Source organism: Scyliorhinus canicula, chromosome 10, assembly GCF_902713615.1.
Source record: "Scyliorhinus canicula chromosome 10, sScyCan1.1, whole genome shotgun sequence".
In the NCBI taxonomy this organism is placed as follows: domain Eukaryota; kingdom Metazoa; phylum Chordata; class Chondrichthyes; order Carcharhiniformes; family Scyliorhinidae; genus Scyliorhinus; species Scyliorhinus canicula.
This window is the reverse complement of record NC_052155.1, coordinates 170150873-170176091: the sequence shown is the minus strand read 5'-3', so window position 1 is coordinate 170176091 and position 25219 is coordinate 170150873. Positions and strand designations below refer to the sequence as shown.

General features: G+C 48.9%; 1 long non-coding RNA gene across 1 annotated transcript; it reads left to right on the top strand.

Moving 5' to 3' along the window:
* The first annotated feature begins 10330 nt into the window (after nt 1-10330).
* On the top strand, nt 10331-24351 carry LOC119972969. The gene is made up of 3 exons (XR_005462204.1): nt 10331-10410; nt 11506-11586; nt 24144-24351. It is a non-coding gene; the product is annotated as an uncharacterized LOC119972969 (long non-coding RNA).
* The last annotated feature ends 868 nt before the right edge of the window (nt 24352-25219 follow it).

Below are 25219 nucleotides of genomic sequence, written 5' to 3'. Positions count from 1 at the left end.
ACTGACCGAAACACGTACTTCCTGAACGTGGTCGATGAATGCTCCCGATTTCCCTTTGCCATCCCATGCCCCAATATGACTTCTGTCATTAAAGCGCTCAACAGCAACTTCGCCCTGTTCGGTTTCCCCGCTTACGTCCACAGCGATCGGGGATCCTCCTTTATGAGTGATGAGCTGCGCCAGTACCTGCTCAGCAAGGGCAGTGCCTTGAGCAGGAAAACCAGCTACAACCCCAGGGGAAACGGGCAAGTGGAGAGGGAGAATGGGACGGTCTGGAAGGCCGTCCTGCTGGCCCTACGGTCTAAAAATCTCCCGGTCTCCCGCTGGCAGGAGGTCCTCCCCGACACGCTTCACTCCATCCGATCACTACTCTGCACTGCAACTAACGAAACCCTCTAGGAACGTCTCCTTGCCTTCCCCAGGAAGTCTACCTCTGGGGTTTCGCTCCCAACATGGCTGGCAGCTCCTGGATCCTCTTCCGCAAACACGTGCAGACCCACAAGGCGGTCCCGTTGGTCGAAAGAGTACAACTACTGCATGCGAACCCGCAGTACGCCTACGTGGTGCACCCCGACAGGCGCCAGGACAGTCTCCCTCCGGGACCTGGCACCACCCATGGCCCAACACCCGACACCCTCCCCTCCGATTGCCCCGGGGCCACTCACCCTCCCCCCAGTGCACTTCACCACAGCCCTGCCCCAGGACGATCAGTCCTCCCACTGGTTCCACTCGGGGATGAAGACGAGGCCAACACGTTCCCGGAGTCACAGGCAACCTAGTCGGCGCCCGCATCGCCACCGGGACCGAGCCGATCACAGCGGAGGATCAAGGCACCCGACCGACTGAACCTAAAGATTTTGCCTGCACTGTAAATTTTTCCACCACTCCCGCTGGACTCTTTTTTTTTAACAGGGGGTGAATGTGGTAGTCACCACTAACTGTATATTAGATGTCGTAACTGTATATTAGATGTAGTATGGTAAGGCTCCTGTACTAGAGGTACAGGGGTAAATCCCTGCCTGCTGGATTTTCCCATTCTGGCAGCAGCTGCAGGAGGCCACACATCTCAGCTCAATAAAGCCTCGATTATTCTCTACTCTCGTCTTTGTAGTAATTGATAGTGCATCACCCATCCCCTCACATTCTCCCCCAAACACCTCTCACCTACACACACACACACACAATCTCCCCCATCCCCTCAAAGATGCACTCTAGCCCCATCCCCTTACACACTCCTCCCATCCCCTCACACACACACAACACCCACTCATCCCACCCCCTCACAAACACCCTCCCCATTTCCTCACACACCCCCTCCCCCATCCATTCACACACACAACCACTCTCCCCCAACCCCACACATATACCCTCCCCATTCATTCACACACACTCACGCCCACATACATGCCAACCCCTCACACACATACACACACTTTCTCTCCCCCCCCACCCCCAACATGGGGCAGCACTGTAGCACATTGGTTCGCACTGTTGCTTCACAGCTCCAGGATCCCAGGTTTGATTTCTGGCTTGGGTTGCTGTCTGTGCAAAGTCTGCACGTTCTCCCCGTGTCTGCGTGGGTTTCCTCCCTCAAGTCCCAAAAGACGCGCTTGTTGGGTGAATTGGACATTCTGAATTCTTTCTCTGTGTACCCGAACAGACGCTGGAATGTGGCGACTAGGGGATTTTCACAGAAACTTCATTACCGTGTTAATGTAAGCCTACTTGTGACAATAAAGATTATTATTATACACTCTCCTACCTCCTCACACACATTCTTCCCCCTCCCCCACCCACTCACACACACCCACTGTCTCTATCCCTGCCTCGCACACACACTGAGCGCGATTCTCCGCTCCCACGCCGGGTGGCAGAATCGCGGGAAGGCCGCTCTGGCACCCCCCGCGATTCTACCACCCCCCCCCCCCCCCCCACGCCGCTCGGAGAATCGCAAGCCGCCGTTTTTCACGGTGACCCGCGATTCTCCAGCCCAGATTGGCCGAGCGGCCTGCCGTTCCCGACCTGTTCACGCCGGCGGCAACCACACCTGGTCGCTGCCGGCATGAACATGGCGCCAAAGGTTCGTTTGTGGCTTGTGGGGGGCGGAGAGTGGAGTGAGCACCATGGCCGTCCTCGGGAGGGGACTGGCCCGCGATCGGTGCCCACCGATCGTCGGGCCGGCATCTCTAAGAGACACACTCTTTCCCCTCTGCCACCCCGCAAGATCAAGTCGCCACGTCTTGCGGGGCAGCAGAGGGGAAGACGGCAACCGCGCATGCACGGGTTGGAGCCGGCCAACCTGCACATGCGCGGCTGACATCATTAGGCGCGACGGCCGCGCATTCTCGGCGCGCCGGGCCTTGATGCCAGCGTTAAAACCTGGCGGCCGAGATTTACGGCGCACCTAGCCCCCCGGGGTGGGGGGGGGGGGGGAGAATAGGGGGCAAGGAGCGGCCTCCGACGTCCGGCGTTGCGGAGAATTCCGCCCACTATCTCATGGTCTTCAGTCACTCACTTCTCAGACGCCAGTGGGCTGCACTGGTCTAGCACTGCTCCCACTGTGCTCCACTGCACTGCCTGTCTGATATTGGGTAATGCGGCCTTCAGGACGCACGACAATGCAGAATCTCCGAACAGAGACTGATAGCTAAGTTCCGCACGCATGAGTACGGCCTCAACTGGGACCTTGGATTCATGTCTTGCTACATTTAACCCCCCAACATCTGGCCTGGACTTGCGAAATCCTACCAACTGTCCTGGCTTGAGACAATTCACACCACTTTAACCTGTGATTATCCCTCTCTCCAGTCACACTGTCTGGACCTGTAAAGACTTAATTACCTGCAAAGACTCGCATCCAAAGTATCATCTTGCATCATTGGCTTTGTCTATATATGGTGTGTTTGGGTAACCTACCTCTTCACTCACCTGATGGAGGAGCAGTGCTCCGAAAGCTAGTGATTCCAAATAAACCTTTTGGACTTTAACCTGGTGTTGTGCCCACCCCAGTCCAACACCGGCATCTCCACATCATTAAGAAACATTACAGCAAAAATGGTTGTAAAGGAATTGACCAAGTTCTTGACGAGATATAGTTAACCAAAGAAACAGGGATGAAATTTCATGTCACAGTTGTTTAGGGAAGTCATGTACAGCCCAGAGGTGAAGCGATTTAAATCGTCATCCGGGATCACAAAGGGCGTTAGAGAGATGGCATCAGACTAAAGACCACGATGAGGACATATAGTCAGGATTACCCACAAGTCTAGGATAAATGAATTCTTAATGGCTCAAATTAAGCTTAGTCCTTTTGAATTGGGAAATGGTCATAAGGTGAGAGCAACACTCAAAACTAATTCAGGAAAAGTAGTGAATAGGAATTCACAAACCACATTCTTGGACTATGTAGTAAAGTACAGGGAAAGATTGAATAGAGCACCAGTGAAAGTATTTTAAAAATATCACAGAAGGTGATGAAGACAGACGCAATGGAAAGCATTAGAGCTGGCGAGAAAGCATTAGTTTTGTTGCTGGTACTGGGTGAACCATTAAAATCCAGGTTTAACAGACTATACCGAACTGAGAAGAAACTAAATGAAATAAGCTATCTGGTAAGAACTCCAGATAGAAGTGTGGTGATATGCATCACTGTAGACACACAAAGGGTTAATGTAAGTACACATAGACTAGCTAGACACTAGAGGGAGCACCAGAGACATGACACACAGACATTCAACCAATAGGTCAGTTAGATAGGACACAACCAATGGGCATTCACGATACACACAGAGGTGACACTGAGGATGTGAAGCAAGGGTTAATAGCCAGAAAGAGCCAGAATGACCGGGATACATTAGTGGAAAATCACAAAGTAGAGGAATGTGTTATTGAAGCCATTGAAGGAGAATGAATTTACTCAGAGAAGGGAGTGATATTTGAAGTCGTGAGCCGACTCATGACTATAAGCCAAACAGCCTTGAGAAACAAGGCGCATGGCCGGATGACAGGATATGAAAAGTGGGAGCCGCTTGCAACTATAGCTAACACTTGTTAATTAAGCTAAAACTGCTACATTATCATGTGCCAATAGATAACCTCAAAGACTGTAAAATCATGTACTGGAACTATTGTAATAACCAAACTATGCTTTGAAATGTGGGCAAGCTCAAGTGAATGTAAGAGACAACCCCTTAAAGAAACATATAAAAAAGGGATGCTTTGAGCAAGACTTAGACACTCTCAGAGGTGTTTATTTGGAATACCTAGAGAGCGGCCCCGATCGCAATAAAGAATATTCTGAAGTACAGACGTGTTCGAGATTGTTTCTTCCGGACTGAGAGACAAGTGAATTAGACACGCATTCACAACACTACCACAGGGGGGGGGGGCATTACACCAACCGATATATAAAGGACACAGCACACATGATCTTCCTCTTTCCAGTGGAGTCACTCAGTGAGTACAGACACAGGGTTGATTCAACATCACACCCACCACGTGGATTGTAGCAGACTGGTTTGTCAGTCTGAGTAACTATAGAAGGATTAACAGCAGAGGCGAATCCGGGTAGGAGAATTGTAAATAGTTTAATAAACGTGTTGAAGTCATCTCCACATCTGAACCTTCCTTTGTCAGAGTGCACATCAAGGAAGCAGCTTATTCTACGCCAAGAGCATAACAAGACAAGAAGGAAAATCCAGACAGTGTGTCACCTAAATACGCTCAAGAAGTATTTTGACTGGGGGCATAACCAAAAACAATAAATATCACTACACGGTTAAACCCTCATTGCCATTTTTATCCTCCTTTTGAAATCCCTTCCTGGGATCATCCTACTTTATTGCTGTAACCTTCTCCTGTTTACCTCAGTATCACTTAATCACCTCACCCTGGGGAAATGTAGCCACTTTTCCTTTGGATACAAAATCTTTGTAATTCTCAGTGATTTGGTGAACTTCACCTGCTTTTTTAGAAGTGCCTCTACAGGGCTGAAGTTAGGGTCCGAGGCCTGCCTGACAGACCACCATTCTCTGCACGGAGCGTATGTGTCCCAGTAAATCCCACGGGTTTTTCCTGTAACCTCCCGCATTTGGCATGGAAATGGCCGACTAAACAACTGTTAAAACACACAGGCATCCTGGCTTCACTTTTCATCCTTGCACCATTCTTTCTGCCCTGACGAGGAATCCAGATGACCTTTCTCTCCCTGGGGTATTCGGTTTTCTACCATTCCGGGCACGGAGGAGAGGTGGATTGGCCATGCTAAGTTGCCCCTTAATTGGAAAAAGATAATTGGGTACTCTAAATTTAGTTTTAAAACAGGAAAAGGATGAACAGTTATAAGATCCTGAAAGTGACTTTCTTCAAACTCAATTGGATAATGAGGAAGTGCTTAAAAAATTGAATGAACTTCTAAATTATCTCCCAGATAAGAATCAAAGTGAGTCGGGAGAGTTATTGCAGTCGGGTAGAACTATTTTTGTGACAAATTGGGAAAAACTATGCATGGTGAATGGTTAATGCAATACGTTCACCACATTCACCCCCTGTTAAAAAATTGGAGTCCGGCAGGGGGAAAGGATTCACAAGTTCAGCCTGTCCGGCGCCCGGATCATGCGCTGTGATCGCCAAAGCTCTGCTATCGCAGCTGGCCCGGGTGTCGAACTCATCCGTGTGGGCATGGGTAGTGAAATCGCTGGTGCGGGCCCAGGTGTGGACTCCGGGAGCATGTCTTCTGGAGCTTCATCCCTGTGGTCGGTGAAGGGGGAATGGAGGGCAGGAGGGGGTGCAGGTGCCATGTAGGGGCGGGGGCGCTGGTCAGTGTAGGTTGGGTGGGGTAAGTTGGGGTGGCGGTGGTAGTGGAACCTGCGGGTGCCAGGTCCCAGACGGAAACCATATCCTGTTGGCCGTCAAGGTGTTCTATGTACGCGTACTGGGGGTTGGTGTGACCAACTTGACTAGTAGACCCCTCTTGACCAGGGAGTCGGACTTATGGCTTCTGACGTGTTTGCGGGGTAGGACGGGCCCCGGTGTCTTCAGCCAAGATGGAAGCGAGACCCCGGAGGTGGATTTCCTGGGAAAAACAAACAGGCGGTCATGAGGGGTCTCGTTTGTGGCCGTGCAAAGGAGGGACTTAATAGAGTGGAGTGCGTCGGGGAGGACATCCTGCCAGTGGGAAAATGGGAGATTCCTAGACCGTAGAGCCAGGAGGACAGCCTTCCAGACCGTCACGTTCTCCCTCTCCACCTGCCCGTTTCCCCATGGGTTATAACTGGTAGTCCTGCTAGAGGAGATGCCCTTACCGAGCAGATACTGAGGCAGTTCATCGCTCATGAACGACGAGCCCCGGTCACTGTGAACGTACGTGGTGAAACCGAACATGGTGAAGACACTATGTAGGGCTTTAATGATGGTGGCCGCGGTCATGTCGGGGCAGGGGATTGCAAAGGGGAAGCGTGAGTACTCGTCAACGACATTAAGGAAATATGTGTTGCGGTTGGTAGAGAGGAGGGGCCCTTTGAAATCAATACTGAGGCGCTCAAAGGGCCGGGTTGCCTTTACCAGGTAGGCCTTATCCGGTCAATAGAAGTGCGGCTTACACTCCGCGCAGATCGGGCAGTCCCTGGTCATGGCTCTGACCTCCTCGGTGGAGAAGGGCAGGTTGAGGGCCTTGATGTAGTGGAGAAGCCGGGTGACCCCTGGGTGGCAGAGGTCATCGTGGACAGCCCGGAGTCGGTCATCTTGCACGCTGGTGCATGTGCCACGGGACAGGGCATCTGGGGGTTCGTTGAGCTTCCCAGGACGATATACAACATCGTAATTATAGGTGGAGAATTTGATCCTCCACCTCAGGATCTTATTATTCTTGATCTTACCCCTCAACGTATTATCAAACAACTGATCGTTGGTCTGTGACGAGGGTAAACCTCCTACCAGCGAGGTAGTGCCTCCAGTGCCGCACAGCTTCCACGATGGCTTGGGCTTCTTTTTTGACCGAGGAGTGTTGAATTTCGGAGGCGTTGAGGGTACGTAAAAAAAATGCTACCAGCCTGCCCGCCTGGTTAAGGGTGGCGGCAAAGGCGACCTCTGATGCATCGCTCCCCACCTGGAAGGGGACAGACTCATCCATTGCGCACATTGCGGCTTTGGCAATGTCCGACTTGCTGCAGCTGAAGGCCTGGCGGGCCTTGGCCGCCAGTGGAAAGACGGTGGCCTTGATTAGTGGGCAGGCTTTGTCCGCATAGTTGGGGACTCACTGGGCGTAATAGGAAAAGAACACGAGGCACCTCTTCAGGGCCTTGGGGCAGTGGGGAAGCGGGAGTTGCAGGAGGGGGCGCATACGGTTGGGGTCGGGTCCTAGAACTCCATTTTCCACGACGTAGCTGAGGATGGCCAGTCTGGTTGTGCGGAAAACGCATTTCACCTTGTTGTAAGTGAGGTTAAGGGTTTGGGCAGTTTGGAGAAATCTGTGGAGGTCGGCGTCGTGGTCCTGCTGATCATGGCCGCAGATGGTGGCATTGTCCAAGTACGGAAACGTGGCCCACAGCCCGTACTGGTCCACCATTCGGTCCATTGTTCTTTGGAACACCGAGACCCCGTTTGTGATGCCAAAGGGGATCCGGAGGAAGTGGAAAAGGCGGCCGTCTGCCTCAAAAGCCGTGTAGTGGCGGTCCTCCGGGCGGATTGGGAGCTGGTGGTCCGCAGACTTCAGATTCACCGTGGGGAACACCCGGTAGTGTGCGATCTGGTTAACCATGTCTGCGATCCGGGGAAGGGGGCATAGGGGGTACGCATCGAGGTGCGTGTACCGGTTTATGGTTTGGCTGTAGTCTACAACCATCCTGTTCTTTTCCCCGGTCCTGCTACCACCACCATCTGAGCTCTCCAGGGGCTATTGCTGGCCTCGATGATCCCCTCCCGTAAGAGTCGCCGGACCTCGGACCTGATAAAGGTCCTGTCCTGGATGCTGTACCACCTGCTTCTGGTGGAGACTGGCTTACAGTCGGCGGTGAGGTTTGCGAAGTGCGAGGGAAGGTCGCGAGGCTACATACGGTGAGTGAGGGTAGGGGCCTGATGAACTTCAGAGTTAGGCTCTTGAGGTTACACCGGAAGTCCACTCCCAACAGGAGAGGAGCGCAGAGGTCGGTGAGTACATATAACTTAAAATCGGCGTACTCGGCGCCCTGTATTGCGAGGGTTGCAGTAGTGCAACCCCGGATCGCATCGAGTGCGACCCAGAAGCAAGGGAAATGGTTTGATGCGCAGGGAAGATTGGGAGCGAGCAGCACCTTACCATGTCTAGATGAATGAAGCTCTCCGTGCTCCCGGAGTCGAACAGGCAAGGCGTTTTGTATCCATTTAACCAAACGGTCATCATGGAGAACTGGAGGTGTTTGAGTCGTAACTGGTCAAGGGTGTCCACACTGAGTTGCGGGTAGTCGGCGTGGTCGGAGGTGCTGGGGTGGTCCCAAGATGACTGCTCCCGTCGGTCGCACGTGTCGGGCGGCATTGCAGATGGCGGCCAAGATGGCGGACCCTGTTGGTTGCACGTGTCGGGCGCACATGTCGGGCGGCGTTGCAGATGGCGGCCAAGATAGAGGCCCCCATGAGTCGCACGTGGCGGGCCGCGCGGGCGAGGATAGCCAAGATGGCGGCCCCCGTGAGTTGCACACGTTGTGCGGGCTTGAAGATGGGTGCCCCCACGGACAACATGAGGCCGATGATGCGTCCGTGGGGGGGGCGGAGCCTGCAGACACGCTGCCACACTACGGGGTCTGCGGGCCTGTGAGTCCGAGAGTCGTGCCTGCGATTTTGAGGATTTGGACCTGGCCAGGCAAATCTTAGCGAAATGTCCCTTTTTACCGCAGTCGCTGCAGTTCTTGTTCCGGACCGGGCAGCGCTGCCTGGGGTGCTGATGCAGCAGAAATAGTAGGGTAAACCCCCCCCCCCCCCGTGTTGGGCGGGCAGCCGCGCGGCACAGCCCTGGGGTATTCTTTGGTCGGGGATCCACGAGAGGATCGCGTGATCAGACGGGAAGGCATTGAGGCTTTGGAACGCTACTTCTAGGGAGGATGCTAACTTTACCGTCTCTTCCAGGTCTAGGGCACCTTTCTCGAGTAGGTGCTGTCTCAGGTAGTTGGAACTGATTCCAGCCACATAGGCGTCCCGGACGGCGAGGTCAATATGTTGAGTGGCTGTAACGGCCTGGTAGTTGCAACTTTGCGCAAGGACTTTGAGGTTGCGTAGGTACTCCTCCAGCGATTCCCCGGGGCATTGGCGGCGAGTAGTGAGGAGGTGCCGCGCGTACATCTCGTTCACTGGCCTTATATATAGTCGCTTCAACATCGCGAGGGCGTCTGCGTAGGTGGAGGCTTCCTCGAGTTAGACAAAGTTTCGATGGCTCACCCGGGCGTGGAGGAGGCTCAGCTTCCGATTGTCGGAGACGGAAGGCGAGGAGGAGGTGGCGAGGTAGGCCTAGAAACAGCGGAGCCAGTGTGAGAAAATCCCTTTCGCCTCCGCCTTTTGTGGGTCGAGTTCCAGTCAGTCAGGTTTGAGGGCCGATTCCATAGTGGTGTTTTAGTCAATAAAATTGATGCGACCATTAATTCACGCGAAACAGAGTGTAGATGTAAACTGTGGCTTTAATCGACTAGAACAGTGCCTGCCTGTGACTGCTCTGCTACTGAGAGCCGCCTACAGGGCAGCTGCTCTTTATACCTCCCCTCAAGGGGCGGAGCCCACAAAGGCACCAACATGATACATTCTATGTAACATCTTACAATGGTCCATAGGTGGAGCCCTCATGGGCAACAGCGTGATACAGTGACATACATGGTGAATGGTTAATGCAATACGTTCACCACAGATACTAATGGGTTTAAGCCCAATAAAAGGTACTAATGGGTGCAATGAAGAAAGGCAAGTGTGACATCAAAACCAGCACAGACTCGTTCGGCTGAATGGCCCTTTTCTGCCCTGTAATTGCTCGTTTACTCTCTCGGTTTACAAATCATGTCCCATTCTTCCCAGGGAATTTTTTTTAAAAACGAACACAATTTGTCGAAAGCTTAAGCACCATTATCACCTTCAACTCCAAATGACTCTTCCATCTCATCCCATTCCATCCCATCCAGCCAAGACAAGACAAGACAAGATGGCGGATTGAGCCGTTACTTCCTCGCGCGCGTCTCCTCCACTCGGCCGGTCAAAGGGATGACGAGTCCTGCGAAGGGTGTGATTGGCGGGTTTGAACGCAGGCGGGGTCGCGCGCTCCTTATATGGAAGGCGCTTCGGTTGGTCCCGAGCCTGGGTGGCGCGGGGTCGGAGTTTGCGCAGATCCCCTGCCCCATCCCAGTACGTGAGCGGTGATCAACGGATTTAGATGGCCAGCATTGAACTCCTGCAAATCCTGTGACGTTGTTTTTCTTTAAATTCTACTGTGAAAGTGTAACCCAATGCATTCCGCCAAAAACTTGATTTTCTGAGCTAATGTAGAATTCATTCCCAAGACTGGTGTCCTGGCTAATCTCCGAATGCTCGTGGTTCCAAATAAACCTTTAACCTGGTGTTGTCAGACTTCTTGCTGTGCCCATCTGGTTTGCCAGTGTCCTACAGTGGCCACTTGTCCATTCTGGCCAATGTGTGGCCTGCCGACCCCAAGCTTTGGTTGACTCTTCAAACTCCCTCAGACTTCATATCAGGCCAGTTGAGTTATTCTTTTTCAAAGCCATCACTCCAAAAGGTGATCTTTTCAGGGTAACCAGGAATGCTGGGTTAGTGTTTTATGTGGTTCTGGCATAATCTCCTTGCTCTCTGTCTCTGCTAATAAAGAAATGTATCCCTTTGGGAATCTGGGAGCATTGGGGATTGTGAATACTTTTGAGACAAAGGGATCTGTTCAAGTAAGACCTATTTTAATCTTTAATTTTGTTCAGTGATCTAATTTAAGTCACATATAGTTCACATTTCTGATGCCCACACTTGTTTTTTTGAGTGTTCTATGCTTGGAAAGGTGGGAAGGAATTTGCATGGGTTGAGCGTAGCTCCTGGTGATACATTACTGAATTGTCACCTTGTCTTAAATATATAACAGCAGATTTGGGATGTTCTTGAGGTAGATATTTGTGTCGAAGTCTGTTTTAGTGTGATGTGGGGATATTGGAGGGCAAAGGGTCATCTGGACTTGAAACGTTGGCTCTTTCCACTCCCTACAGATGTTGCCAGACCTGCTGAGATTTTCCAGCATTTTCCCTTTTTGGTTTCAGATTTCAGCATCCGCAGTAATTTGCTTTTATCTGGTGGAGGAATGGGAGTGTTTGGATTACTCCGCTGGCATGGATGCTGGGCTAAATGACCTGTGCTATAAATCACCCCAAAACTAGCTATTCATTTACATAGCTCTCCAATTGTGTGTAAGCACTGGATGTGGCATTTCAAATGATTTGGGAATTGTTTTATAAATGCTAGCTTTCAAATTATATGTAATTTTTTTTTCTTTATTCACAGATGCCTATTATCTGCTGGAAAGTGAATCAGCAAATTGAAGGTCTCCAGATGTCCTATTGATACTTTTGAGCGCTGCATTAGGTAATGGGAAGTCTACGTGCCGAATAAAGTCAGCTTTACACAATAGGTCATGGTTCAAGGCACAAAATGAAGCTATTTATTGTCTATAGCTGGAGTTTTGCTTGCACTAACTAGTACCATGGACAGCACAGCGGTTAGCACAGTTGCTTCACAGCGCCAGGATCCCAGGTTCAATTCCTGGCTTGGGCCGCTGTCTGTGCAGAGTCTGCACGTTCTCTCCGCGTCTGCGTGGGTTTCCTCCGGGTGCTCCGGTTTCTTCCCGCAGTCCAAAGACGTGCAGGTTGGGTGGATTGGCCAGGCTAAATTGCCCTTGGTGTCCATAGAGGAGGTGGGGCTACTGATTTATTGATTTGATTGATTGATATTTATTGTCACATGTACCGGAGTACAGTGGAGTGTTTTTCTGCGGCCAAGGGAACGTACATAATAGACAAAAGAATAATCGACACAATATATTGACAGTGGTGCATCAACAAATGGTGATTGGTTACAGTTAAGAGCAGCGGAGGGCGTCTTGAAAAGTCTTCTTACAGGGAACAGATCAGTCCAAGGCAGAGTCGTTGATGAGTCTAGCAGCTGTTGTGTCGTTCTTCAGACTTCTGTATCTTCTGCCTGATGGAGGGTCTGGAAGAGGGCAAAGCTTGAGTATGAGGGGTCTCTGACCATGCTGTCTGCCTTTCTGAGGCAGCGGGAGGTGTATACAGAATCGATGGGTGGATGGCAAGCTTGTGTGATGTGTTGGGCTGAGTTCAGCACACTCTGCAGTTTCTTACGATCTTGGGCCAAGCAGTTACCATACCAAGCTGTGATGCAGCCGGATAGGATGCTCTCTATGGCACATCTGTAGAAGTTTGTGAGAGTTGACGAAGACATGCCAAATTTCTTTAGCTTCTGTCGGAAGTAGAGACTTGTTGGGCTTTCTTGACTGTTACATCAATGTGGGTGGACCAGGAAAGACTGGTGATCGTGACCCCCAGGAACTTAAAGCTATCGACCATCTCTACTTCGGAGCCATTGATGCAGATGGGAGTGTGTGTCGTGCTACGCTTCCTGAAGTCGATGATCAGTTCCTTGGTCTTTCCAGTTTTTAGAGAGGTTGTTTTTGGTACACCATGCAATGAAGTGATCTATTTCCCTTCCTTCTGTAGTCTGATTTGTTGTTGCTTGGTGTTACGGGGATAGAGTGGAGCTGTGGGGCGCTCTTTCCAAGGACTGGTGCAGACTCTATGGACCGAATGTGGTCTCCTTCTGCATCGTAAGTTCTATGTTGCCCCATAGCATTTTGTACTTCAAAATATTTACATTCCCATTATCTGCATGCATCTTCACAGGTCCCTGAAGGCAGCAGGATGAGTAAATTGGTAACTGAGGCAAAGAGATACTTCCTTTTATTAGTTGAAACCTAGAATCTCAGAGCAGTGAGATTATGCTAGAATTATCTAAAACATTAGATCAGAGTACAGCTCTGGACACTGAATTGTCGGAAGGATGTGATGCAGCGAAGGCGTTGGAGGAAATTCCCAAGGTTGCCGGGGCTGGAGAATTTTAGCTGTTGAGGAAAAGCTTGATAGGCTAGGGTTGTTTGCTTTACAATTGATGGTGGGTCTTTCCTCTAGTGAGGTCAATAACCAGGAATGGGGCGCGATTCTCCGCCCCCCACGCCAGGTGGGAGAATAGCGGGAGGGCCTCCCAACATTTTTCACGCCCTCCCGCTATTCTCCCCCCCCCACGCCCGACCCATGCCACGAATCGCCGCTCGCCGTTTTTTACGGCATTGTCCAACCTGCGCATGCGCGGCCGACGTCATTGGCTGCGTCAGCCGGCGTGACGCTTGACGTGCGGCCTTGACGACTGTCGTCAAGGCCGCGCCGCCGTGACGCTCGGGGCCGCGCTCCTAGCCCCGCCTGGGGGGGGGGGGAATCGGCCCCGGACGTGGGCGTGAAGGCTGCCGTGGTTCACGGCCTGTCCCCCGGCAGCCTTTACGATTCTCCGCATTTGCGGAGAATCTCGCCCGACAGGTTTAAAGTAATTGCAGAAAAAAATGAAAGATGGAGCAATCCTTCACCCAGAGTGGTGGGGTCTAGATTAGAACCCACCAGCTGGGAAGACCATAGAGGTAGAAAATGTCATCACCTTGCTATGCACTTGGAAGATTCTTAGCCTTGTAGCTTATGACACAAAAGGGGGCTGGTTTAGCTCAGTTGGCTGGAGAGCTGGCTTGTGATGCAGAGTAAAGCCAGCAGCGTAGGTTCCCATAGCGGCTATGGTTATTGATAAAGGCCTGCCTTCTCAACCTTTTCCCTCACCTGAGGTGTTGTGGTTAAATCACCACCAGTCAGCTACCCCCCCCCCCCCCCCCCCCCCCCCTCACAAGGGGGAAAGCAGCCTATGGTGATCTGGAACTATGGTGAATTTGCTTTACTATGACACAAAAGAGCTTAAATAGGGATTCGGCATTACATAGATTTTTTTTATAGCTGGCATAGACATGATGGGCGTCTCGTATTTTTTTACACAATCTTGGTGCTCCTTTCTTTGCTATTTGCATGTGCCTGTGACATGCATTACATTTGACATATTTCCTACAGCTTTACCTCTGTTTAAAATAGGCAAGTGCTTCTATTTTCTCGAGCTACTGTACTGGCTACTGAACTGAATGTTTGCAAGTACTTCTCGCCTTCCTGTGCATCACTCAAATAACTTTTGTGCGAATATAGCCAGTGGCATTATTCTTTGCTTCTTTACTCCCAGCCTGTGATTTGTCACCCCACTAATGAATTGTGGCGGGGCAGCAGCCGAGACCCTTAGCTTGCATATTGCCACTATTCTCTGGGAAGAAATTGTCGGCGAGTCACCCACACTTGCACTTTTCAGAAGGTGCCTCTGAATAATCAGGAGCACAGGGCACATCCTCCTGCTTTGTGGTGCCATGCTTATGTATTTTAATAACGGTACAATCAGAACTGTAATTGGATTGGTGCTTTGATGCGAAGGCCAATGGTCAGAGTTCTGTCTGATTCCATGCCTCCATTTACATTTAGTTATATTAAGTTAATTGGGAAAGGTTTGAGGGAATGTGTTATATGTACTTTCTGCAAAGGATGATCCTGTGTCCTGTTGTATGATTCTTGTAAAAATAGTACATTTAATAAAAAAATTTAGTGCCCAATTATTTTTTTTCCAATTTAGCGTGGCCAATCCACCTCCTTGCACATCTTTGGGTTGTGGGGGTGAGACCCACGCAGACACGGGGAGAATGTGCAAACACCACACAGACAGTGACCCGGGGCCGGGATTCGAACCCGGGTCCTCGGTGCCGTGAGGCAGCAGCGCCGCCCTAAAATAGTGGGAACACTCCAGTAACGTGCAGCAGCTGTCTTGCCGTAATTAGTAGTTTATTTCTTGATGAGCTAACTTCAAGGCTATAATCTCTTTGTTCACAGGATTATTAATAGCTGCAGTTTATAACATGTGAACTGCAGATTCCTGCATTATCTCCAGTTATTAGAAATATCACGATGTCTCAAAAATTCCTTGCATTTTTACCGACAAAGCTTTCAATCTCCAGTAATTGACAAACTTTTCATCTTCTGGTTCTGTCGGCTGACCAGAATTTACTGTTAAATTACATTATTTCATGTGTAAATTTCTCAAACTGGATGAGGGCAACTGCATGATTAAATATCTATCTGGCAGTTGCTATCCCAAATATGCCAATGCCTTTCCAGAAACAGCAAGCAGTATCTAATAGTTGAGTCGGAGAAGATGCTCCACTCTCGATCTGCATGTTTCAATCTGAACCTGGTCAGCTGTGCATACCCATATCACCTGGATTTGAATTTATAGAGTGGGCAAGGGGCTTGGCCTGCTGTCTGGAGAGCCCTGCATTGCTTCATTTGGGGCTGGGTGGGGGGGGGGGGGGGGGGGGGGGGGTGGCAGCACTTAACTGGCGGCAGGAGCAGGACTTCTTCAGGATATAGGGTTGCAGGACTCAAGAGCTACTGGCCAATCAGTGGCAAGAGAGCCCTTCTTTACTACACGCAACTGCTTGCTGAGTGAATTTCTTTTTAAAATTTTTTCCAATAAGCGGCCATTTTCTTGGCCACTCCACCTACCCTGCACATCTTTGGGTTGTGGGGTGAGACCCACGCAGACACGGGGAGAATGTCTGTCTGCTGAGATTCTAGCAGCGACAGGATGGGGGGCACTGGAATTATAGGGCAGCACGGTAGCATGGTGGTTAGCACAATTGCTTCACAGCTCCAGGGTCCCAGGTTCAGTCACTGGGTCACTTTCTGTGTGGAGTCTGCACGTTCTCCCTGTGTGTGCGTGGGTTTCCTCCGGGTGCTCCGGTTTCCTCCCACAGTCTAAAGATGTGCGGGTTAGGTGGATTGGCCATGATAAATTGCCCTTAGTGTCCAAAATTGCCCTTAGTGTTAGGTGGGGTTACTGGGTTATGGGGATAGGGTGGAGGTGTTGACCTTGGGTAGGGTGCTCTTTCCAAGAGCTGGCACAGACTTGATGGGCCGAATGGCCTCCTTCTGCACTGTAAATTCTATTTGCTTGTGCACCACAGGCAATTAACTTCATTGAGGCAGTGGCAGGAAGGAGGTGGGGTCCCAGCTCTGATCGTCCTGCCTGATTAAATGCCCTCCTCCATCAATCTCCACAAGGAGGGTTGGTTCAGTCTAATCTAATCTATTGCTCTTTTAGCACAAATGTTGGGTGTGCTGTGGGGAGCACTGCACTATTTCACTTTTTCAGCTTGCCATACCAAAACACGTGGAAATTAAATGGGCAAGGGTTAGATGAAAAGTGTCATTTGTTCGCTCGCTGCATTAAATTCTTGCCCAATGTTTTTAGGAATGTGTGTTGGATCATAGGCTCACTTTTGAAGTTTCTATATTAGTTTTTTTTCCAAGCTGCCGAGCTGTGCTTTGGCATTTATGGTATCCTCCAGTCCTTCTGAGATTAAGAAAGATTAGTCAAAAATGCTGCACCTGTTAAATGTCCAACGTTCTTGTGCTTGTCATTTTCTTCTCATTACCATTGATCTATATCTTTATGGCTGACTTGCCATCGTGTGCAAATGGTATTTTCATGAAGTTGTAGAAACTGCAAGTTGGGGGGCAGAAGATGCTCCACTCGCGATCTGCATGTTCTGACTTGTGATACTAGGGGCTAGGATTGTGATCCATAAGAACTGAACCTGGTCAGCTGTGCATGTCTGTGCCACCTGAATTTGTCACATGTACCAAGGTACAGTGAAAAGTATTGTTCTATGTTCTCTGTACAGTTCAGACAGATCGCTCCATACACGAGAACATAGAACATACGATAAATACATAACATAGACAGTGGGCCGTGCTACTCAGTAGAGAGGATGCGTGGATAGATCGGTTCAGTCCTTGGGTCTTTCAGGAGTCTGGTAACAGCGGGGAAGAAGATGCTTTTGAATCTGTTACGGCGTGAAGGGAACAACGTGGAGAGATCGTCTATAAGAGGGTCATTCAGGAGTCTGGTAACAGCAAGGAAAAAGATGTTTTTGAATCTGTTAGTGCGTGTTCTCTCAGACTTTTGTATCTCCTGCCCGATAGAAGAGAGAATAACCCGGGTGGGAGGGCTCTTTGATTATGCTGCCTGCTTTCTCGAGGCACCGGGAGTGGTAAGCGGGTTTGTGCGATGGACTGGGCTGTGTTCACGATGTTCTGTAGATTCTCACGGTCTTGGGCTGCGATATAGCCAGATGGGATGCGTTCTTTTGGGGTTTTTTTTGATAAATTTAGAGTACCCACTTCATTTTTCCAATTAAGGGGCAATGTAGCATGACCAATCCACCTACCCTGCATGTCTTTGGGTTGCGGGGGCGAAACCCACGCAAACACAGGAGAATGTGCAAATTCCATATGGACAGTGACCCAAAGCCGGGATCGAACCTGAGACCTTGGCGCCGTGAGACGGCAGTGCTAACCACTGCGCCATCATGCTGCCCTAGATTGGATGTTTTCAGTAGTGCATCTGTAGAGTCAATGTGGATATGCCAAGTTTCCTGAGGAAGTATAGGTGCTGTCTTGGTCGTAGTGTCAGTGTGAGTGAACCAGGACAGATTGTTGATGTGCATACCTAGGAATTTGAAGCTGTCAACCATCTCCACCTCAGCACCATTGATTCAGGCAGGAGTGTGTATAAATACTTTGCTTCCTGAAATCAATGACCAGCTTCGTTTTGCTGCCATTGATGGAGAGATTGTTGTCATTGTGCCACGCCACTGGATTCTCTATCTCCCTCCTGTACTCTGACACATTGTCGTGGAGGAGTTGCTGTTGTTTATCCTTGCTGATTATGATCTTATGAGTCAGGAAGTTGATGATCCAGTTGCAGCAGGAGGAGCCAAGTCCTAGGTTTTGGAGTTTTGATATGAGTTTGGCTGGGATTATGGTGTTGAAGGCTGAGCTGAAGTCATGACTAGGAGTCTTGACGTAGGAGTTCTTTTTCTCGAGATGCTCCAGGGATATTTTTTGTTGAGATGCTCTAGGGATGAGTGTAGGGCCGGGAAGATGGCATCTGCTGTGGGCCGGTTGTGGTGGCACGGTAGCATGGTGGTTAGCATAAATGCTTCACAGCTCTAGGGTCCCAGGTTCGATTCCCGGCTGGGTCATTGTCTGTGCGGAGTCTGCACGTCCTCCCCGTGTGTGCGTGGGTTTCCTCCGGGTGCTCCGGTTTCCTCCCACAGTCCAAAGATGTGCGGGTTAGGTGGATTGGCCATGCTAAATTGCCCGTAGTGTCCTAAAATGTAAGGTTAAGGGGGGGGTTGTTGGGTTACGGGTATAGGGTGGATACGTGGGTTTGAGTAGGGTTATCATTGCTCGGCACAACATCGAGGGCCGAAGGGCCTGTTCTGTGCTGTACTGTTCTATGTTCTATGTATGTGAATTGCAGTCGATCAAGGCATTCTGGGAGTATGGAGTTGGTGTCTCCTGAAGCACTTCATCATGGTAGATGTCAAGGCCACTGGCAGGTTGTCTGGTTTTTCTTTGGCTCCAATATGATAGTGGTCTTGAAGCAGGTGGGAACAGTGGAACGGAGTAGAGAGAAGATGTCTGCAATGCACCCACCAGTTTTACTTTGATTCATTTAGCAACACTGCTGATGGCCAAAAATGAAGATTCTGTTCAAGCTGTTCTATTTGTCCCTCTTCGATCTTTGATCTTTCCTTAGAACTTTTGCTGCCTTTTCCCCCCCCCCAACTCTCCAGTCTATTCTCTTGCTTCTCTTTCTACCCCCTCCCCCTGTTTCCCTCGCCCTGTTAGTTCACAAACTTAATCTAGTTGGAATATGTTCCTGTTTTTAACAAATATATACTTTTTTTTTTAAACCTACTTGTTGTCTACTGCTACCTGGAGAGCTGAGGGACAGGGAGGTGGGACAAAACTGTGCAGCCCTTGAATGAGAACGTTAGGAAATTATAGTCAGGGCATCTGTAATGTTCTCCCTTCAGTGAAGGGAGAGTGGGACACATCGGACCCAAAACGTTAGCTCTTTTCTCTCCCTACAGATGCTGCCAGACCTGCTGAGATTTTCCAGCATTTTCCCTTTCGTTTCAGATTCCAGCATCCGCAGTAATTTGCTTTTATACATGAGTGGCCTTCCTCAGTGGGCCCCGGGATCAGGCTTGTTCACTAACAACAACCCCATAATCATTAAATACCTTAGTACGTGCTGAATATTTTGTAACAAGTTATAGAAAACACCTAATCATTTTTGAAGAGCATTTTCACCCTGAAGCAGAGGGAGTGCACGCCTCACCCTTAGTATTGTGTGGAATCAGCATGCACCCTTGATTTGCCTGCCTATCACTTCGGTCATACCAGTAGAAAAACTGTGGGCAGGAGAGTAGAATGTGGCAACCCTGCATGTGGGCAACTGTCAATGAAATGCCTTGTGGGCTGCACTCCAAACCCTGCAAGTTGCTCACCACTATCTCGCCTTTTAAAAGCCTAAAATGCCTATGTTTCTGGAGATTTGCCACGATTCAGTGTCATTTCTTCACCCTGTGTTTTTGCGTGTTATTTCCGTTTGTGTTATTTCCTTCACTGGTTCAATATTAGTCACCTTGATGTCCAGAATACTGACCTCTTCCTCTACTGAAACAATTATTCAACATGGCTGAAGGGTGGCTATTGCCGCCTCCATCATCCCTGGAACTCCGTCTTGATAGCTTCCTTCATAGTGGCCAGTTCCTTTTTTAAAAACGTTCCTCCATCTGTCCCCCTGTGTAGAGGTAGGGGGGGGGGGGGGGGGGGTGAATATCATTGTCCGCTCCAGCTCCGCCGTTCGGGTCGCCGATCTTTTCCCTCGTGATTCGCCTGAGCCTCCGCCTCGTGGGGCCACTAGTCCGTCTGCCCATTGCTCCTGCCCCTTTCCTCTGCTCCTGCCTCTGCCTTCTCGCCACCCCCTCGAGCTGCTGTGTGCGGGCTTCTTCTCTTCTCGCGCTATTGATGCCTTTCGTTTGGGGGAATTTTAGATGGCTTTTACGTCCAAAAACATTTTCCCTATGTTGGGTCCAACTGGGAGGAGATGCACCTGATGTCCATCCGCTCAGCACATCATTGCCACCGGAAGTCCTTGCGATGAGGGTTTTCTGCAACTCTTCACAACAGTCTGTGAATGACCTTGAAGAGCATATAATTGGTGTTCTGTTACCTGTAGTTTTGGGATAGGGCTTTTTTTTTAACTGTTTCAATATGGTGTTGTTGAGATGGGGAGGGAGGGGGTTTTAATTTGTTGACTGTGTCTGTGGGTCCTCTTGTCCAGCCATCTGACTTGGCTCTTGGTGGATTTCTTCACCTTGGGATTGTCTGGTATTTCCCTTTGGGAATGGCTGACTCCAGATTAAGGAGTGGTGGGAGACCTCTAATTCGTTTGGTTACCTGGAATGTTTGGGGTCTGAATGGCTCAGTAAAACTGAGGGGATTTGCCCATCTTAAGAACCTAAACTCTGTTGTCCTGTTGCAGGAAACCCACTTGCATATCAAGGACCAGATCAGGATACACAAGGGTTCGACAGGTTTTTTAATGGTTTTTCACTCCAGTTTTAATGGCAGGGATACAGCAATTATAATTAATAAGAATTGAATTCTCCTCACAAGTAGCCAATCCCAATGGCTGTTATATTGTTTGTGGTTCCCTGGTGGATTCTATCCTAGAGGCAGATCTCCAAAACTCACTTGATCCTACTCTGAAGCTACTGGTAAACGGGAAAAGATTTCAGACCCAGTTCGAGCTGTGCTGGCAAGGCTGTGTCAGTTACAACGCCCCAGAGGTACATTTTTGAGCTTAAGGAAAAGGCCAGTTGTCCTCTAGCTCATCAGCAGCTGAAAGGCAATCAGTCTCACGTGAGAGCAATAGGGGCAGCAATCCCGCCTCGGGACACTCTCTAGATCAATGCAGCTTTTAGATCTTAATACTGCGACCTGTATAAGTCTGAGCCCCCTGCAGATAAATCAATCTTGGCTAATGTGGTGGGCAAGAGTGCGAATTGGCTTCCCCATTATGTTTTGGGCTGATGCAACCTGGCAGAGCCCTGAAGGCTCCCCGGTTAATTTAAAAAAAAATTCTCAACAGCTCATATCCTTAATATTGGATGTGTTTAGTGACTCATTGTCTCGGGGTTCATTGCCTCTGACCCTCGCTCAAGCCTCTACTTCTTTGCTCCTTGAGGGACCCAGAAGAGTGCGGTTCATACTGACACAAAGCTGCCAACTAAGGTCCTGGTGATCCGGCTGGAGCCTTGCCTCCCAGGTATAATTTCGAAGGATGAAACAGGTTTTCAAGGGCTGACAATTGTGTGTTGCATGTTATTCATTTCCTCTGACCCAGAACCCCAGCCTGGGGTTATAGTATCTCTAGATGCTTAATAGTATCTCTAGATGCTTTGATGGGGTGGAATGGGAATATCTATTTGAGATTCTTGGGAGATTGAGATTTCTGGTGAACTCTCCCCTTATGGTCGCGGAGTTCAGTTTTTAGCTCATTACCTTTCTGACTTTCCAATACTTGTTTGTTATTTGGGGGGTCCAGTTGGCCCAAAATTAGACCTCACTTAATTTTTTGTATTTTTTTTGCCCAAATCCTTTTTCATACAGTTACAAATTGATTTCTGCTTTCATTTGGGCAGGTGGGCGGGAGGCTTGGCTCTCTCAGATTTCTATTGGGCTGCGAACATCCAAAACGTTTTTCTGTCGATTAGCGACCCCCAATTCCATTTGCATTACCTCCACTCTTTTTTTAAATAATTACTGCACCACTGCCCTTCCCTCCTGCTAGATTCTCCTCCAATCCGGTGGTGATTTCATCCCTCAGGATTTGGAAACTGTTTCGGCAGCACCTTTATTCCCCCGGTCCTCTCTAGCTCTATTTGTAACAATCGCCTCTTTCCTCTGGCTTGGACCTAGAAGGCAAGGGAAATTGGAATATTGTGGAGATCTATTTGTATGGGGGTGATTTGTCAGTCTTAGGCATTGGTTAGGCCACACCTGGAGTATTGTGTGCGGTTTGGTGTCCTTCTCTGAGGAAGGATGTTCTTCCTATGGAGGAGTGCAGCAAAGGTTTACCAGGCTGATTTTATGGGATGGCAGGACAGTCACATGAGGAGCAACTAAGTCGGTTAGGATTATATTAGTATAGGAGTGAGAGTTGATCTTTCTAACAGGATTATACAGGGTAGATTCAGAGAATGTTCCTGATGGTGGGGGAGTCCAGAACTAGGGGTCATAGTTTGAGAATAAGGGGTAAATCTTTTGGGACTGAGGTGAGGAGAAATGTCTTCATCCAGAGGGTGGTGAATCTGTGGAATTTACTACCGCACAAAGTAGTTGAGGCCAAAACCTTGTGTAATTTCAAGAAGGAATTAGATATAGCTCTTGGGATCAAGCCATTGAACTTGCTGGTCAGTTATGATCATAATGAATGGCGAAGCAGGCTCGAAGGGCTGAATGGCCTTCTATGTTAGACGGCAACTCATTTTCTTTTATTTCCTTATGGTTTTTTTAAGGATCTGGACACTGTCAGCTGTTAGGGGGTTTAGTTAGTGTTTGGGTCTTAGTTTGTGTTTTTTATTGTGAATTTGTTTGTCACTTTGATTTTGTACCCTTACACCTTCGTTGATTGATTGTGTTAAAGAGAGAGAATATCAGCCTAATTGGTTTTCAAAGGGGTGCACATTGCACCTGGCCCCCAATGTTTAAATCATAGAATCATAGAATTTACAGTGCAGAAGGAGGATGTTCGGCCCATCGAGTCTGCACTGGCTCCTGGAAAGAGCACCCTACCCAAGGTCAATACCTCCACCTATCCTCATAACCCAGTAACCCCACCCAACACTAAGGGCAATTTTGGACACTAAGGGCAATTTATCATGGCCAATCCACCTAACCTGCACATCTTTGGACTGTGGGAGGAAACCGGAGCACCCGGAGGAAACCCACGCACACACGGGGAGAATGTGCAGACTCCGCACAGACAGTGACCCAAGCCGGAATTGAACCTGGGACCCTGGAGCTGTGAAGCAATTGTGCTATCCACAATGCTACCGTGCTGCCCCTGTTAAAAAGTTGTTGTTAAAAACTGTACTGCCTTGATATCTCTTGCAACCCTACAGTGTAGATTCTGGGTTTGTGTTCACTGATATGGAGATGGGGGGGGGGAAGAGGATATAGCTCTAGTTGCAATGGTTTGCCAAGGACCTTTAATTTCTATGGAACAATTTTGCGAAATGACAAACGACTGGAAGAGAATGCATCTTAACAACAATGTGCATGCATTTAGTTCGTTTAACACAGGAAAGCATTCAGGTACTCGAGATCTTTTTTTTAAAACACTAGTACTAAATCCAAGGAGGGGAAAGTAAGAGTGGTTCTTTGTGAACAAGAAGCTAGAAATGGAGGAATAAAAGGGCAGAGGATGGTTGTAGGTCTTTAGTTTCATCAATCCTAATTCATTACAGTGCTTCAATTTTGTCCCTATTTTCAAGCTTTGCTTTAAACTGTATTTGCCAGGGCGATGCAGCTGATTCCAATGCTCCGTGTACTGGTAAATCAGGTGGAGTAATTACAAAATATAGTGCTATTATTCTAATAGGAAGAGTATCCCGGAAACAATCAGTGACCTTTATCGTTTCTACTCATCTGTCATATTTTTGTAGCTTGTTTGATTGTTGATGGTGAGGCATATTGCCTTGAGAACTGAAACATATTTACATTAATCTCCATTTTAGTTAGCATAATTGCTTGTCAGTCTGGGCTAGATTTATTACTTTAATTTATATGGGTATTACCAACGATGCATACATTTGGTATCCTTTGAATTTTAATATCAAACTGTACTTGCATTATTAAATCAAATACTCTTCCGAGTACGTCAACTGGAATACAAGCAGTCAAAACCTCTATGTTCTTTCTAATGGTCGCTGTCTACAGATTTGTCCATTCATGCTTTATACCTAGGCTATTAATTTCTGTGTGGTTAACCAATAATATAGCATTGATTCTTTTTACTAGGCAGATATGGCCCATGGACAGAAGCTTGTGGAGCAAAAAGAAGCAGCATGAACAGGGAAAAAAAGCATATGATGGATTGCCACAAAAGCAGCTCTATTCTGCTCTTGCTCTGTCTGTAGGATAAGGGAAACTTGGGACCAACGATACTTCTGAGCACCTCTTCGTCCTAATTCATGCTGGGACATGTAAAGTATGACAGTAATGTGAATCACTTACCTGTTAATTGAAGATTAATGTTTTTCAGTCCAGGATGCAGAAAATTAAATCTCTGCACAATCTGTTTTTTAAGTCAGATTATTTCGCCAATTGATGTTCAACACAAAAATGATGTTGTCTTTACACAGCCCACATTTTATTGCTAAAGTACAATCGTACAAACCAAGCTGTTAATTTTGAATGTGCTGGTATGTGGAATCCAGTCCACTTGCATGTTCAGAGTGCTTGATTTCTTTGTGTTGGTTTGTCCTTTAGCTTTCAAGGATCACAATGTTGCTAGAGGAACATTATAAATCTTATTCTCAAACTTGAGGAATTAAACCCCCCCCCCCCCCCCCCCCCCCCGCTCCCCCGGTAAGAAAGTGCATAATGAATAACGCCCATGAATTGTAGAACCCCTCCATCCTTCCCCTCAGTTCAAATTTAACCTTCGCCAAGAGTCAAGAATTCTGGCAGGTGCCCCTGTCATGCCAGGGCACAGGGTGGCAAGGTTGATATCCACCCTACCAAGATCCACCTTTGGGCGATCAACGAGGCGAAGGCTACAACATCTGCCTCCGCACCCGTTTCCAACCCCGGCTGGTCTGACACCCCGAATATGGCCTCCCAAGGCTCGGGTCACCACTTTACAGATTACCCGAAACACCTCCTTCCAGTAATCCTCCAGCTTTGGACAGGACCAAAACATATGAATGTGGTTTACGCTCCCCCCCCCCCCCCCCCCCCCCCCCCCCGCAACGTTCACGTACATCTTCTACCCCCTCAAAGAGCCAGCTCATCCTTGCCCTTGTAAGATGTGCTCTATATACCACCTTCAGCTGTATCAGCCCCAACCTCGCACAGGAGGTGGAGGTGTTCAC